Source organism: Chiloscyllium plagiosum, unplaced genomic scaffold (genome assembly GCF_037043375.1).
Source record: "Chiloscyllium plagiosum isolate Xiang-an unplaced genomic scaffold, Cpla_swu_hap1 HiC_scaffold_21, whole genome shotgun sequence".
Classification (NCBI taxonomy): Eukaryota; Metazoa; Chordata; class Chondrichthyes; order Orectolobiformes; family Hemiscylliidae; genus Chiloscyllium; species Chiloscyllium plagiosum.
In genome coordinates, this window is record NW_028270159.1 from 86,305,131 (window position 1) to 86,322,132 (window position 17,002).

Genomic DNA, 17,002 nt, shown 5'->3' on the forward strand with positions numbered 1-17,002 from the left:
ACTGTGTCACTATCACCCTGCACCCCTCACACTGCCTGTGTGACTGTCACCCTGACAGCTTACACTGACTGTGTCACTATCACCCAGAGACGCCTCACACTTACTGAGTCACTGTCACCCTGACACCTCACACTTGCTGCGTCACTACTATTCTGACCCCCACACGCTTACTGTCTCACTATCACCCTGACCCCTCACACTTCCTGGGTCACTATCACCCTGGCCCCCTCACACTTACTATGTCATTATCATCCTGACTGCCTCACACTGACTGAATCACTGTCACCCTGACCCCGTCACACTTACTGTGTTACGGACACCCTGACCCCCTCACACTTACTCTGTCATTGTCACTCGGCTCCCTCACACTTACTGCATCACTGTTACCCTGACCCAATCACACTTACTGCGTCACTACCATCTGGACTCCCACACGCTTACTGCGTCACTATCACCCTGACCCCATCACACTTACTGCGTCATTATCACCCGGTCCCCCCTAACACTGACTGTGTCACTATCACACTGACAGCTTACACTGACTGTGTCACTCTCACCCTGAGCCCCTTCGCCCTTACTGAGTAACTGTCACCCTGACACCTCATACTTACTGTGTCACTATCACTCTGACCCACACACGCTTATTGTGTCACTATCACACTGACCCCGTCACACTTACTGCTTCACTGTCACCCTGACCCAATCACACTTACAGCATCACTGAAACCCTAAACCCCTCACACATACTGCATTACTATCATCCTCACCCTCACACTGCATCACTGTCACCCTGACACCTCAGACGTATTCCTTCACTATCACTCTGACAACTCACACTTACTGCGTCACTATCAGCCTGACCCCCTCACACTTACTATGTTATTATCACCCTGACCCCTCACACTTACTGTATCACCGTCACCCTGGCGCCGCCAAAATTACTGCGTCACTATCAGCCTGACCCCCTCACACTTACTATGTCATTATCACCCTGACCCCTCACACTTATTGTGTCATTATCACTCTGACCCCATCACACTTATTGAATCACTATCACCCTGACCCACTCACAGTTACTACGTCACAATCACCCTGCCCTTCCACACTTACTGCGTCACTATTACCCTGACACCCTCATACTTACTGCTTACCTATCACCCAGACCCACTCATATGTACTGTGTCACTTGCAGCCTCTCTCTCAGACTTACTGTGTCATTATCACCCTGACCCCCTCACTCTTCCTGCATCACTACAAACTGACCACTCACACTTACTGCGTCACTATTAGACTGACCGATCGCACTTACTGCGTTGCTATCACCCTGATCCTCTCACACTACGTCACTATCACCATCACACCCTGACACTGACTGCGTCACTGTCACTCTGACCCCATCACACTTACAGCATCACTGAAACCCTGAACACCTCACACATACTGTATTACTATCACGCTCACACCTCACACTGCATCACTGTCACCCTGACCCCTCACACTTATTCCTTCACTATCACCCTGACAACTCACACTTACTGCGTCACATTCACCCTGACCCCCTCACACTTACTATGTCTTTATCATCCTGACCCGTCACACTTACTGTATCACTGTCACCCTGATGCCATCACACTTACTGCGGCAATATCACCCGGACCAGCACACGCTTATGGGGTCACTATCACCCTGAACCCGTTACACTTACTGTGTAACTATCACCCTGACCACCCCTCACACATACTGCGTCACTATCACCCGGACCCCCGCACGTTTACTGCTTCACTATCACCCTGCCGCCTCACACTTACTGTGTCACTATCACCCTGACTCCTTCACACTTTTTGCGTCACTGTCTCTCTGACCCCATCAATATACTGCGTCACTATCACTCTGATCCCATCACACTTATTGAGTCACTATCACCCTGACCCACTCACACTTACTACGTCACTATCACCCTGCCCCCCACACTTACTGCGTCACTATCGCCATGACACCCTCACACTTACTGCTTATCTATCACCCAGACCCACTCATATGTACTGCGTCACTTGCAGCCTCTCTCTCAGACTTACTGTGTCATTATCACAATGACCCCCTCACTCTTACTGCATCACTGCAGACTGACCACTCCCACTAACAGCATCACTATCAGACTGACCACTCGCACTTACTGCGTTGCTATCACCCTGACCCCCTCAGACTAAACCACTATCACCCTGACACCCTGACACTGACTGCGTCACTGTCACCCTGACCCCCTCACACTTACTGTGTCACTATCAGCCTGACCACCGCTCACTGACTGCGTCACTGTGACCCTGACCCGCTCACACTTACTGTGTCACTATCACCCTGACCCCCACACATTTACAGTGTCACTATCGTCCTGACCCCCTCACACTTACTGCTTCACTATCACCCTGAACCCCTCACAGTCACTGCATCACTATCACCCTGCTCCCTCATACTTATTGCCTCACTATCGCTTTGACCCCTCACACTTACAGCGTCACTGTCGTCCTGACCCCCTCACACTTACTGCATCCTTGTCAACTTGACCCCTCACTCTTAATGCATCCTTGTCATCCTGACCCCACTCACACTTACTGCGTCACTATCACTCTGACTCCCCACACTTACTGCGACACTATCACCCTGACCCCCTCACACTAGCTGAGACACTATTATCCGGCGCTCCCATACACTTACTGCAACACTATCACGCTGACCCCCTCACAGCTACTGAGACACTATCATCCTGACACCTCACACTTACTGTGTCACTATCAGACTGACCCCTCACACTTTCTGCATCCTTGTCACCCTGACATCCCTCACACCTACTGCGCCACGATCGCCCTGAACCCGTCACATTAACTGCATCACTATCACCCTGAACCCACACACTTACTGTGACCCTATCATCCTGCGCCCCCTCACACTTACTGTGTCACTATCACCCTGACTCCCACACACTTACTGCGTCACTATCACCCGGACCCCTTCACACTTACTGCGACACTATCACCCTGACACCACACACTTACTGTGTCACAATCAGACTGACCCCTCACTCTTACTGCATCCTTGTCACCCTGACATTCCTCACACCTACTGCATCACTGTCACCCTGACCCCTCAGAATTATTCCTTCACTATCACCCTGACAATTCACACTTACTGCGTCACTATCGCCTGACCCACTCACACTTACTATGTCATTATCACCCTGACCCCTCACAACTTACTGTGTCATTATCACTCTGATCCCATCACACTTATTGAGTCACTATCACCCTGACCCACTCACAGTTTTACGTCACTATCTCCCTGCCCTTCCACACTTACTGCGTCACTATTACGCTGACACCCTCATACTTGCTGCTTATCTATCACCCAGACCCACTCATATGTCCTGCGTCACTTGCAGCCTCTCTCTCAGACTTACTGTGTCATTATCACCCTGACCCCCTCACTCTTCCTGCATCACTACAGACTGACCACTCACACTTACTGCGTCACTATTAGACTGACCATTCGCACTTACTGCGTTGCTATCACCCTGACCCTCTCACACTACGTCACTAGCACCCTGACACCCTGACACTGACGGCGTCACTGTCACCCTGACCCCCTCACACTTACTGCTTCACTGTCACCCTGACCCCATCACAATTACAGCATCACTGAAACCCTGAACCTCTCACACATACTGTATTACTATCACGCTCACCCCTCACACTGCATCACTGTCACTCTGACCCCTCACACTTATTCCTTCACTATCACCCTGACACCTCACACTCACTGTGACACTATCACCCTAAAACCCCCACACGAACTGTGTCACTATCAGGCTGACCCCTTGACACTTACTGCGTCACTGCCAGTCCCTCTCACTAACACTTACAGTGTCACTGTCACTGTGACACCCTCTCACTTACTGCATCACTATAGACTGACCACTCACACTTACTGCATCACTATCAGCCAGACCTCTCACACTTACAGTGTGACTATCACACTGACCCCTCACACTTACTGTGTCACTATCACCCTGACTCCCTCGCAATTACTGCGTCACTGCCAGTCACTCTCTCTCACACTGAGTGTCATCGATACACTGACCCACTCTCTCTTCCTGCATTACTATAGACTGACCACTCACACTTACTGTGTCACTATCACCCTGACCCTCTCACACTAACTGTGTCAGTATCACCCTGACCCCCCATCACACACTCTGCGTCACTATCACCCTGCACCCCTCACACTGCCTGTGTGACTGTCACCCTGACAGCTTACACTGACTGTGTCACTATCACCCAGAGACCCCTCACACTTACTGAGTCACTGTCACCCTGACACCTCACACTTGCTGCGTCACTACTATTCTGACCCCCACACGCTTACTGTCTCACTATCAGCCTGACCCCTCACACTTACTGCGTCACTCTCACCCTGGCCCCCTCACACTTACTATGTCATTATCATCCTGACTGCCTCACACTGACTGCATCACTGTCACCCTGACCCCGTCACACTTACTGTGTCACTGACACCCTTACACCCTCACACTTACTCTGTCATTTTCACTCTGACCCCTCACACTTACTGCATCACTGTTACCCTGAACCAATCACACTTACTGCGTCACTACCATCTGGACTCCCACGCGCTTACTGCGTCACTATCACCCTGACCCCATCACACTTACTGTGTTACTATCACCCTGACCCCACTCATACTTACTGCGTCACGATCACCCGGTCCCCCCTAACACTGACTGTGTCACTATCACCCTGACAGCTTACACTGACTGTGTCACTATCACCCTGAGCCCCCTCGCCCTTACTGAGTAACTGACACCCTGACACCCCACCCTTACTGTGTCACTATCACTCTGACCCACACACGCTTATTGTGTCACTATCACGCTGACCCCGTCACACTTACTGCTTCACTGTCACCCTGACCCCATCACACTTACAGCATCACTGAAACCACGAACCCCTCACACATACTGCATTACCATCACCCTCACCCCTCACACTGCATCACTGTCACCCTGACCCCTCAGACTTATTCCTTCACTATCACTCTGACTTCTCACACTTACTGCGTCACTATCAGCCTGACACCCTCACACTTACTATGTCATTATCACCCTGACCCCTCACACTTACTGTATCACCGTCACCCTAGCGCCGTCAAACTTACTGCATCACTATCAGCCTGACCCCCTCACACTTACTATGTCATTATCACCCTGACCCCTCACACATACTGTGTCATTATCACTCTGACCCGATCACACTTATTGAGTCACTATCACCCTGACCCACTCACAGTTACTACGCCACAATCACCCTGCCCTTCCACACTTACTGCGTCACTATTACCCTGACACCCTCATACTTACTGCTTACCTATCACCCAGACCCACTCATATGTACGGCGTCACTTGCAGCCTCTCTCTCAGACTAACTGTGTCATTATCACCCTGTCCCCCTCACTCTTCCTGCATCACTACAGACTGACCACTCACACTTACTGCGTCACTATCCGACTGACTGCTCGCACTTACTGCGTTGCTATCACCCTGACCCTCTCACACCACGTCACTATCACCCTGACACTGACTGCGTCACTGTCACCCTGACCCCCTCACACTTACTCCTTCACTGTCACCCTGACACCATCACACTTACAGCATCACTGTCACCCTGACCCCTCACATATACTGTATTACTATCACGCTCACCCCTCACACTGTGTCACAATCACCCTGACCCCTCACACCTATTCCTTCACTATCACCCTGAGCCCCTCACACTTACTGCGTCACAATCACCCTGACCCCCTCACACTTACTATGTCGTCATCATCCTGACCCGTCACACTTACTGTATCACAGTTACCCTGACGCCGTCACACTTACTGCGGCAATATCACACGGATCACCACACACTTACTGTGTCACTATCACGCTGACCACCCCTCATACATACTGCGTCACTATCACCCGGACACCCGCACGCTGACTGCTTCACTATCACCTTGCCCCCTCACACTTACTGTGTCACTATCATCCTGAATCCTTCACACTTTTTGCGTCACTGTCTCTCTGACCCCAGCACACTTACTGCGTTACTATCACTCTGACCCCATCACACTTATTGAGTCACTATCACCCTGACCCACTCACACTTACTACGTCACTATCACCCTGCCCCCCACACTTACTGCGTCACTATCACCCTGACACCCTCACACTTACTGCTTATCTATCACCCAGACCCACTCATATGCACTGCGTCACTTGCAGCCTCTCTCTCAGACTTACTGTGTCATTATCACACTGAACCCCTCACTCTTACTGCATCACTACAGACTGACCACTCTCACTTACTGCGTCACTATCAGACTGACCGATCGCACGTACCGCGTTGCTATCAGCCTGACCCTCTCACACTATGTCACTATCACCATGACACCCTGACACTGACTGTGTCACTGTCACCCTGACCCCCTCACACTTACTGTGTCACTATCAGCCTGACTACCGCTCACTGACTGCGTCACTGTGACCCTGAGCCCCTCACACTTACTGTGTCACTATCACCCTGACCCCCACACATTTAAGTGTCACTCTCACACTGACACCTCACACTTACTGCTGCACTATCACCCTGAACGCCTCACAGTCACTGCATCACGATCATCCTGCTCCCTCACACTTATTGCCTCACTATCGCTTTGACACCTCACACTTACTGTGTCACTATCGTCCTGACCCCCTCACACTTACTGCTTCCTTGTCAACTTGACCCCTCACTCTTACTGCATCCTTGTCACCCTGAACCCACTCACACATACTGCATCACTATCACTCCGACCCCCCACACTTACTGCGACACTATCACCCTGACCCCCTCACACTAGCTGAGACACTATTTTCCGGCGCCCCCATACACTTACTGCATCACTATCACCCTGACACCCTCACAGCTACTGCGACAGTATCACCCTGACACCTCACACTTACTGTGTCACTATCAGACTGACCCCTCACACTTACTGCATCACTATCAGCCAGACCTCTCACACTTACAGTGTGACTATCACACTGACCCCTCACACTTACTGTGTCACTATCACCCTGACTCCCTCGCAATTACTGCGTCACTGCCAGTCACTCTCTCTCACACTGAGTGTCACCGACACACTGACCCACTCTCTCTTAGTGCATTACTATAGACTGACCACTCACACTTACTGTGTCACTATCACCCTGACCCTCTCACACTAACTGTGTCAGTATCACCCTGACCCCCATCACACACTCTGCGTCACTATCACCCTGCACCCCTCACACTGCCTGTGTGACTGTCACCCTGACAGCTTACACTGACTGTGTCACTATCACCCAGAGACCCCTCACACTCACTGCGTCACTGTCACCCTGACACCTCACACTTGCTGCGTCACTACTATTCTGACCCCCACACGCTTACTGTCTCACTATCAGCCTGACCCCTCACACTTACTGCGTCACTATCACCCTGGCCCCCTCACACTTACTATGTCATTATCATCCTGACCCCCTCACACTGACTGAATCACTGTCACCCTGACCCCGTCACACTTACTGTGTCACTGACACCCTTACACCCTCACACTTACTCTGTCATTGTCACTCTGACCCCTCACACTTACTGCATCACTGTTACCCTGAACCAATCACACTTACTGCGTCACTACCATCTGGACTCCCACGCGCTTACTGCGTCACTATCACCCTGACCCCATCACACTTACTGTGTTACTATCACCCTGACCCCACTCCTACACGCTTACTGCGTCACGATCACCCGGTCCCCCCTAACACTGACTGTGTCACTATCACCCTGACAGCTTACACTGACTGTGTCACTATCACCCTGAGCCCCCTCGCCCTTACTGAGTAACTGACACCCTGACACCCCACCCTTACTGTGTCACTATCACTCTGACCCACACACGCTTATTGTGTCACTATCACGCTGACCCCGTCACACTTACTGCTTCACTGTCACCCTGACCCCATCACACTTACAGCATCACTGAAACCCCGAACCCCTCACACCTACTGCATTACCATCACCCTCACCCCTCACACTGCATCACTGTCACCCTGACCCCTCAGACTTATTCCTTCACTATCACTCTGACTTCTCACACTTACTGCGTCACTATCAGCCTGACACCCTCACACTTACTATGTCATTATCACCCTGACCCCTCACACTTACTGTATCACCGTCACCCTAGCGCCGTCAAACTTACTGCATCACTATCAGCCTGACCCCCTCACACTTACTATGTCATTATCACCCTGACCCCTCACACATACTGTGTCATTATCACTCTGACCCGATCACACTTATTGAGTCACTATCACCCTGACCCACTCACAGTTACTACGCCACAATCACCCTGCCCTTCCACACTTACTGCGTCACTATTACCCTGACACCCTCATACTTACTGCTTACCTATCACCCAGACCCACTCATATGTACGGCGTCACTTGCAGCCTCTCTCTCAGACTAACTGTGTCATTATCACCCTGTCCCCCTCACTCTTCCTGCATCACTACAGACTGACCACTCACACTTACTGCGTCACTATCCGACTGACCGCTCGCACTTACTGCGTTGCTATCACCCTGACCCTCTCACACCACGTCACTATCACCCTGACACTGACTGCGTCACTGTCACCCTGACCCCCTCACACTTACTGCTTCACTGTCACCCTGACACCATCACACTTACAGCATCACTGTCACCCTGACCCCTCACATATACTGTATTACTATCACGCTCACCCCTCACACTGTGTCACAATCACCCTGACCCCTCACACCTATTCCTTCACTATCACCCTGACAACTCACACTTACTGTGTCACAATCACCCTGACCCCCTCACACTTACTATGTCGTCATCATCCTGACCCGTCACACTTACTGTATCACAGTTACCCTGACGCCGTCACACTTACTGCGGCAATATCACACGGATCACCACACACTTACTGTGTCACTATCACGCTGACCACCCCTCATACATACTGCGTCACTATCACCCGGACACCCGCACGCTGACTGCTTCACTATCACCTTGCCCCCTCACACTTACTGTGTCACTATCATCCTGAATCCTTCACACTTTTTGCGTCACTGTCTCTCTGACCCCAGCACACTTACTGCGTTACTATCACGCTGACCCCATCACACTTATTGAGTCACTATCACCCTGACCCACTCACACTTACTACGTCACTATCACCCTGCCCCCCACACTTACTGCGTCACTATCACCCTGACACCCTCACACTTACTGCTTATCTATCACCCAGACCCACTCATATGCACTGCGTCACTTGCAGCCTCTCTCTCAGACTTACTGTGTCATTATCACACTGAACCCCTCACTCTTACTGCATCACTACAGACTGACCACTCTCACTTACTGCGTCACTCTCAGACTGACCGATCGCACGTACCGCGTTGCTATCAGCCTGACCCTCTCACACTCTGTCACTATCACCATGACACCCTGACACTGACTGTGTCACTGTCACCCTGACCCCCTCACACTTACTGTGTCACTATCAGCCTGACTACCGCTCACTGACTGCGTCACTGTGACCCTGAGCCCCTCACACTTACTGTGTCACTATCACCCTGACCCCCACACATTTAAGTGTCACTCTCACACTGACACCTCACACTTACTGCTGCACTATCACCCTGAACGCCTCACAGTCACTGCATCACGATCATCCTGCTCCCTCACACTTATTGCCTCACTATCGCTTTGACACCTCACACTTACTGTGTCACTATCGTCCTGACCCCCTCACACTTACTGCTTCCTTGTCAACTTGACCCCTCACTCTTACTGCATCCTTGTCACCCTGAACCCACTCACACATACTGCATCACTATCACTCCGACCCCCCACACTTACTGCGACACTATCACCCTGACCCCCTCACACTAGCTGAGACACTATTTTCCGGCGCCCCCATACACTTACTGCATCACTATCACCCTGACACCCTCACAGCTACTGCGACACTATCACCCTGACACCTCACACTTACTGTGTCACTATCAGACTGACCCCTCACACTTACTGCATCCTTGTCACCCTGACATCCCTCACACCTACTGCGCCACGATCGCCCTGAACCCGTCACACGTACTGCATCACTATCACCCTGAACCCTCACACTTACTGTGACCCTATCATCCTGCGCCCCCCTCACACTTACTGTGTCACTGTCACCCTGACACCCTCACACTTACTGCGTCACTATCACCCTGACGCCACACACTTACTGTGTCACTATCAGACTGACCCCTCACACTTACTATGTCGTTATCACCCTGACCCCTTACACTTAATGTATCACCGTCACCCTGGCGCCGTCAAACTTATTGCGTCACTATCAGCCTGAACCCGTCACACTTACTATGTTATTATCACCCTGACCCCTCACACTTACTGTGTCATTATCACTCTGACCCCATCACACTTATTGAGTCACTATCACCCTGACCCACTCACAGTTACTACGTCACTATCACCCTGCCCTCCACACTTACTGCGTCACTATTACCATGACACCCTCATACTTACTGCTTTTCTATCACCCAGACCCACTCATATGTACTGCGTCACTTGCTGCCTCTCTCTCAGACTTACTGTGTCATTATCACCCTGACCCCCTCACTCTTCCTGCATCACTACAGACTGACCACTCACACTTACTGCGTCACTATCAGACTGACCGATCGCACTTACTGAGTCACTATCTCCCTGACCACCCCTCATACATACTGCGTCACTATCACCCGGAACCCCGCACGCTGACTGCGTCACTATCACCCTGCCTCCACACACTTACTGTGTCACTATCACCCTGACTCCTTCACACTTTTTGCATCACCGTCTCTCTGACCCCATAACACGTACTGCGTCACTATCACTCTGACTCCATCACACTTGTTGAGTCACTATCATCCTGACCCACTCACACTTACTACGTCACTATCACCCTACCCCCCACACTTACTGCGTCACTATCACCCTGACACCCTCATACGTACTGCTTATCTATCAGCCAGACCAATTCATATGTGCTGCGTCACTTGCAGCCTCTCTCTCAGACTTACTGTCATTATCACCCTGACCCCCTCACTCTTACTGCATCACTGCAGACTGACCACTCACACTTACTGCATCACTATCAGACTGACCACTCGCACTTACTGCGTTGCTATCACCCTGACCCCCTCACGCTGCGCCACTATCACCCTGACACCCTGACACTGACTGCGTCACTGTCACCCTGACCCCCTCACACTTACTGTGTCACTATCAGCCTGACCACCGATCACTGACTGCGTCACTGTGACCCTGACCCGCTCACACTTACTGTGTCACTATCACCCTGACCCCCACACGTTTACAGTGTCACTCTTACACTGTCACCTCACACTGCTTCACTATCACCCTGAACCCCTCACAGTCACTGCATCACTATCACCCTGCTCCCTCACACTTATTGCCTCACTATCGCTTTGACCCCTCACACTTACAGCGTCACTTCGTCCTGACCCCCTCACACTTACTGCATCCTTATCAACTTGACCCCTCACTCTTACTGCATCCTTGTCACCCTGACCCCACTAACAATTACTGCGTCACTATCACTCTGACCCCCCACACTTACTGTGACACTATCACCCTGACTCCCTCACACTTGCTGAGACACTAATATCCTGCGCCCCCATACAATTACTGCATCACTATCACCCTGACCCCCTCACAGCTGCTGCGACACTATCACCCTGACACCTCACACTCATTGTGTCACTATCAGACTGACCCCTCACACTTTCTGCATCCTTGTCACCCTGACATCCCTCACACCTACTGCGCCACTATCGCCCTGAACCCGTCACACGTACTGCATCACTATCACCCTGAACCCTCACACTTACTGTGACCCTATCATCCTGCGCCCCCCTCACACTTACTGTGTCACTGTCACCCTGACACCCTCACACTTACTGCGTCACTATCACCCTGACGCCACACACTTACTGTGTCACTATCAGACTGACCCCTCACACTTACTATGTCGTTATCACCCTGACCCCTTACACTTAATGTATCACCGTCACCCTGGCGCCGTCAAACTTATTGCGTCACTATCAGCCTGAACCCGTCACACTTACTATGTTATTATCACCCTGACCCCTCACACTTACTGTGTCATTATCACTCTGACCCCATCACACTTATTGAGTCACTATCACCCTGACCCACTCACAGTTACTACGTCACTATCACCCTGCCCTCCACACTTACTGCGTCACTATTACCATGACACCCTCATACTTACTGCTTTTCTATCACCCAGACCCACTCATATGTACTGCGTCACTTGCTGCCTCTCTCTCAGACTTACTGTGTCATTATCACCCTGACCCCCTCACTCTTCCTGCATCACTACAGACTGACCACTCACACTTACTGCGTCACTATCAGACTGACCGATCGCACTTACTGAGTCACTATCTCCCTGACCACCCCTCATACATACTGCGTCACTATCACCCGGAACCCCGCACGCTGACTGCGTCACTATCACCCTGCCTCCACACACTTACTGTGTCACTATCACCCTGACTCCTTCACACTTTTTGCATCACCGTCTCTCTGACCCCATAACACGTACTGCGTCACTATCACTCTGACTCCATCACACTTGTTGAGTCACTATCATCCTGACCCACTCACACTTACTACGTCACTATCACCCTACCCCCCACACTTACTGCGTCACTATCACCCTGACACCCTCATACGTACTGCTTATCTATCAGCCAGACCAATTCATATGTGCTGCGTCACTTGCAGCCTCTCTCTCAGACTTACTGTCATTATCACCCTGACCCCCTCACTCTTACTGCATCACTGCAGACTGACCACTCACACTTACTGCATCACTATCAGACTGACCACTCGCACTTACTGCGTTGCTATCACCCTGACCCCCTCACGCTGCGCCACTATCACCCTGACACCCTGACACTGACTGTGTCACTGTCACCCTGACCCCCTCACACTTACTGTGTCACTATCAGCCTGACCACCGATCACTGACTGCGTCACTGTGACCCTGACCCGCTCACACTTACTGTGTCACTATCACCCTGACCCCCACACGTTTACAGTGTCACTCTTACACTGTCACCTCACACTGCTTCACTATCACCCTGAACCCCTCACAGTCACTGCATCACTATCACCCTGCTCCCTCACACTTATTGCCTCACTATCGCTTTGACCCCTCACACTTACAGCGTCACTGTCGTCCTGACCCCCTCACACTTACTGCATCCTTATCAACTTGACCCCTCACTCTTACTGCATCCTTGTCACCCTGACCCCACTAACAATTACTGCGTCACTATCACTCTGACCCCCCACACTTACTGTGACACTATCACCCTGACTCCCTCACACTTGCTGAGACACTAATATCCTGCGCCCCCATACAATTACTGCATCACTATCACCCTGACCCCCTCACAGCTGCTGCGACACTATCACCCTGACACCTCACACTCATTGTGTCACTATCAGACTGACCCCTCACACTTTCTGCATCCTTGTCACCCTGACATCCCTCACACCTACTGCGCCACTATCGCCCTGAACCCGTCATGCTGACTGCATCACTATCACCCTGAACCCTCACACTTGCTGTGACACTATCATTCTGCGCCCCCTCACACTTACTGTGTCACTATCACCCTGATACCCTCACACTTACTGAATCACTATCACCCTGACCCCTTCACACTTACTGCGACACTATCACCTTGACACCTCACACTTACTGTGTCACTATCACACTGACCCCCTCACAGCTACTGCGACACTATCACCCTGACACCTCACACTTACTGTGTCACTATCAGACTGACCCCTCACACTAACTGCATCCTTGTCACCCTGACATTCCTCACACCTACTGCGTCACTATCGCCCTGACCCTGTCACACTTACAGCATCACTATCACCCTGACCCCTCACACTTGCTGTGACATTATCATCCTGAACCCCTCATACTTACTGCGTCACTATCACCCTGACCCCCTCACACTTACTGCGACACTATCACCTTGACACCTCACACTTACTGTGTCATTATCACCCTGACACCTCTCAATTGCTGCGACACTATCACCCTAAAACCCCCACACTAACAGTGTCACTATCAGACTGACCCCTCACACTAACTGCATCCTTGTCACCCTGACAGTCCTCACACTTACTGCGTCAATATCGCCCTGACCCCCTCACACTTACTGCGTCACTATCACCCTGACCTCCTCACACTTACTGCGACACTATCTCCTTGACACCTCACACATACTGTGTCATTATCACCCTGACACCTCTCAATTACTGCGACACTATCACCCTAAAATCCCCACACTAACTGTATCACTATCAGACTGACCCCCTCGCACTTACTGCGTCACTGCCAGTCACGCTCTTTCACACTTTGTGTCACCCCGTCACCCTGACCCCCTCCCTCTTACTGCATCACTTTAGACTGAGCACTCACACCTTCTGCGTCACTATCAGCCTGACCCCTCACACTTAGTGCATCACTATCAGCCTTACCCCTTCACACTGAATGTGTCACTGTCACCCTGACCCCCTCACACTTATTGCGTCACTGCTAGTCCCTCTGTCTCACACCCCCTCACACTTACTATATCATTTTCACCCTGACCCCGTGACACGTTCTGCTCACTGTCAGCCTGACCCCGTCACACTTACTGTGTCACTGACACCCTGACCCCCTCACACTTACCCTGTCATTGCACCCTGACCCCTCAGACTTACTCTGTCATTGTAACCCTGACCCCTCACACTTACTGCATCACTATTACCCTGACCTCATCACACTTACTGGGATCCTATCACCCTGTCCCCCACTCATACTTACTGCGGCACTATCACCCGGTCCCCCTCAGACGGACTGTGCACTATCAGCCTGACAGCTTACACTGACTGTGTCACTATCACTCTGACAGCTTACATTCACTGTGTCACTATCACCCTGAGCCCCCTCGCACTTACTGAGTCACTGTCACCCTGACACTTCACTCTTACTGTGTCACTGTCTCTCTGACCCCCACACGCTTATTGTGTCACTATCACCTTGACACCTCACACTTACTGTGTCAGTATCACCCTAACACCTCACAATTACTGCGACACTATCACCCTAACACACCCACACTAACTGTGTCACTATCAGGCTGACCCCCTTGCACTAACTGCATCACTGCCATTCACTCTCTCTCACACTTAGTGTCACCGTCACCCTGACCCCCTCCCTCTTACTGCATTACTATAGACTGACCACTCACTCTTACTGTGCCACTATCACCCTGACACCTCAAACTAACTGTGTCAGTATCACCCTGACCCCCTCACCCCTCACACAGACCGTGTCACTATAACCCTGAGCCCCCTCACACTTACTCAGTCACTGCCACCCTGACACCTCACACTTTATGCGCCATTACTATTCTGACCCCCACACGCTTACTGTCTCACTATCAACCTGACCCCTCACACGTACTCTGTCATTGTCACCCTGAACGCTCACACTTACTGCATCACTTTTACCATGACCCCACCACACTTACTGCGTCACTTATATCTGGACCCCCACACGCGTACTGCGTCACTGTCATCCTGACCCCATCACACTTACTGTGTTACTGTCACCCTGTCCCCACTAATACTGACTGTGTCACTATCACACTGACAGTTTACACTGACTGTGTCACTATCACCCTGACAGCTTACATTCACTGCGTCACTATCACTAGGTCCCCCCTCGCACTTACTGAGTCGCTGTCACCCTGACAACTCACCCTTACTGTGTCATTATCACTGTGAACCCCACACGCGTATTGTGTCACTATCACGCTGACCCCCTCACACTTACTGCTTCACTGTCACCCTGACCCCATCACACTTACAGCATCACTGAAACCCTGAACCCCTCACACATACTGTATTACTACCTCCCTCACCCCTCACACTGCATCACTGTCACCCTGACCCCTCACACTTACTCCTTCAGTATCACCCTGACAACTCACACTTACAGCGTCACTATGACCCTGACCCCCTCACACTTACTATGTCATTATCAACCTGACCCCTCACACTTACTGTATCACTGTCACCCTGACGCCGTCACACTGACTGCGTCAATATCACCCGGACCCCTCACACGCTTGCGGCGTCACTATCACCCTGAACCCGTCACACTTACTGTGTCACTATTACCCTGACCACCTCTCATACATACTGCCTCACTATCACCCGGACCCCCACACGGTTACGGCGTCACTATCACCCTGCCCACCTCACACTTACAGTGTCACTATCACCCTGACTTCTTCACACTTTTTGCGTCACTGTCTCTCTGACCCCATCACACATACTGCGTCACTATCACTCTGACCCCATCACACTTATTGAGTCACTATCACACTGACCCACGCACACTTACTACTTCACGATCACCCTGCCCCCCACACTTACTGCGTCACTATCACCCTGACACCCTCACACTTACTGCTTATCTATCACCCAGACCCACTCATATTTACCGTGTCACTTGCAGCCTCTCTCTCAGACTTACTGTGTCATTATCACCCTGACCCCCTCACTTTTACTGCATCACTACAGACTTACCACTCACCCTTACTGCGTCACTATCAGACTGACCACTCGCACTTATTGCGTTGCTATCACCCTGACCACCTCACACTACGTCACTATCACCCTGACACCCTCACACTTACTGTGTCACTGTGACCCTGACCCCCTCA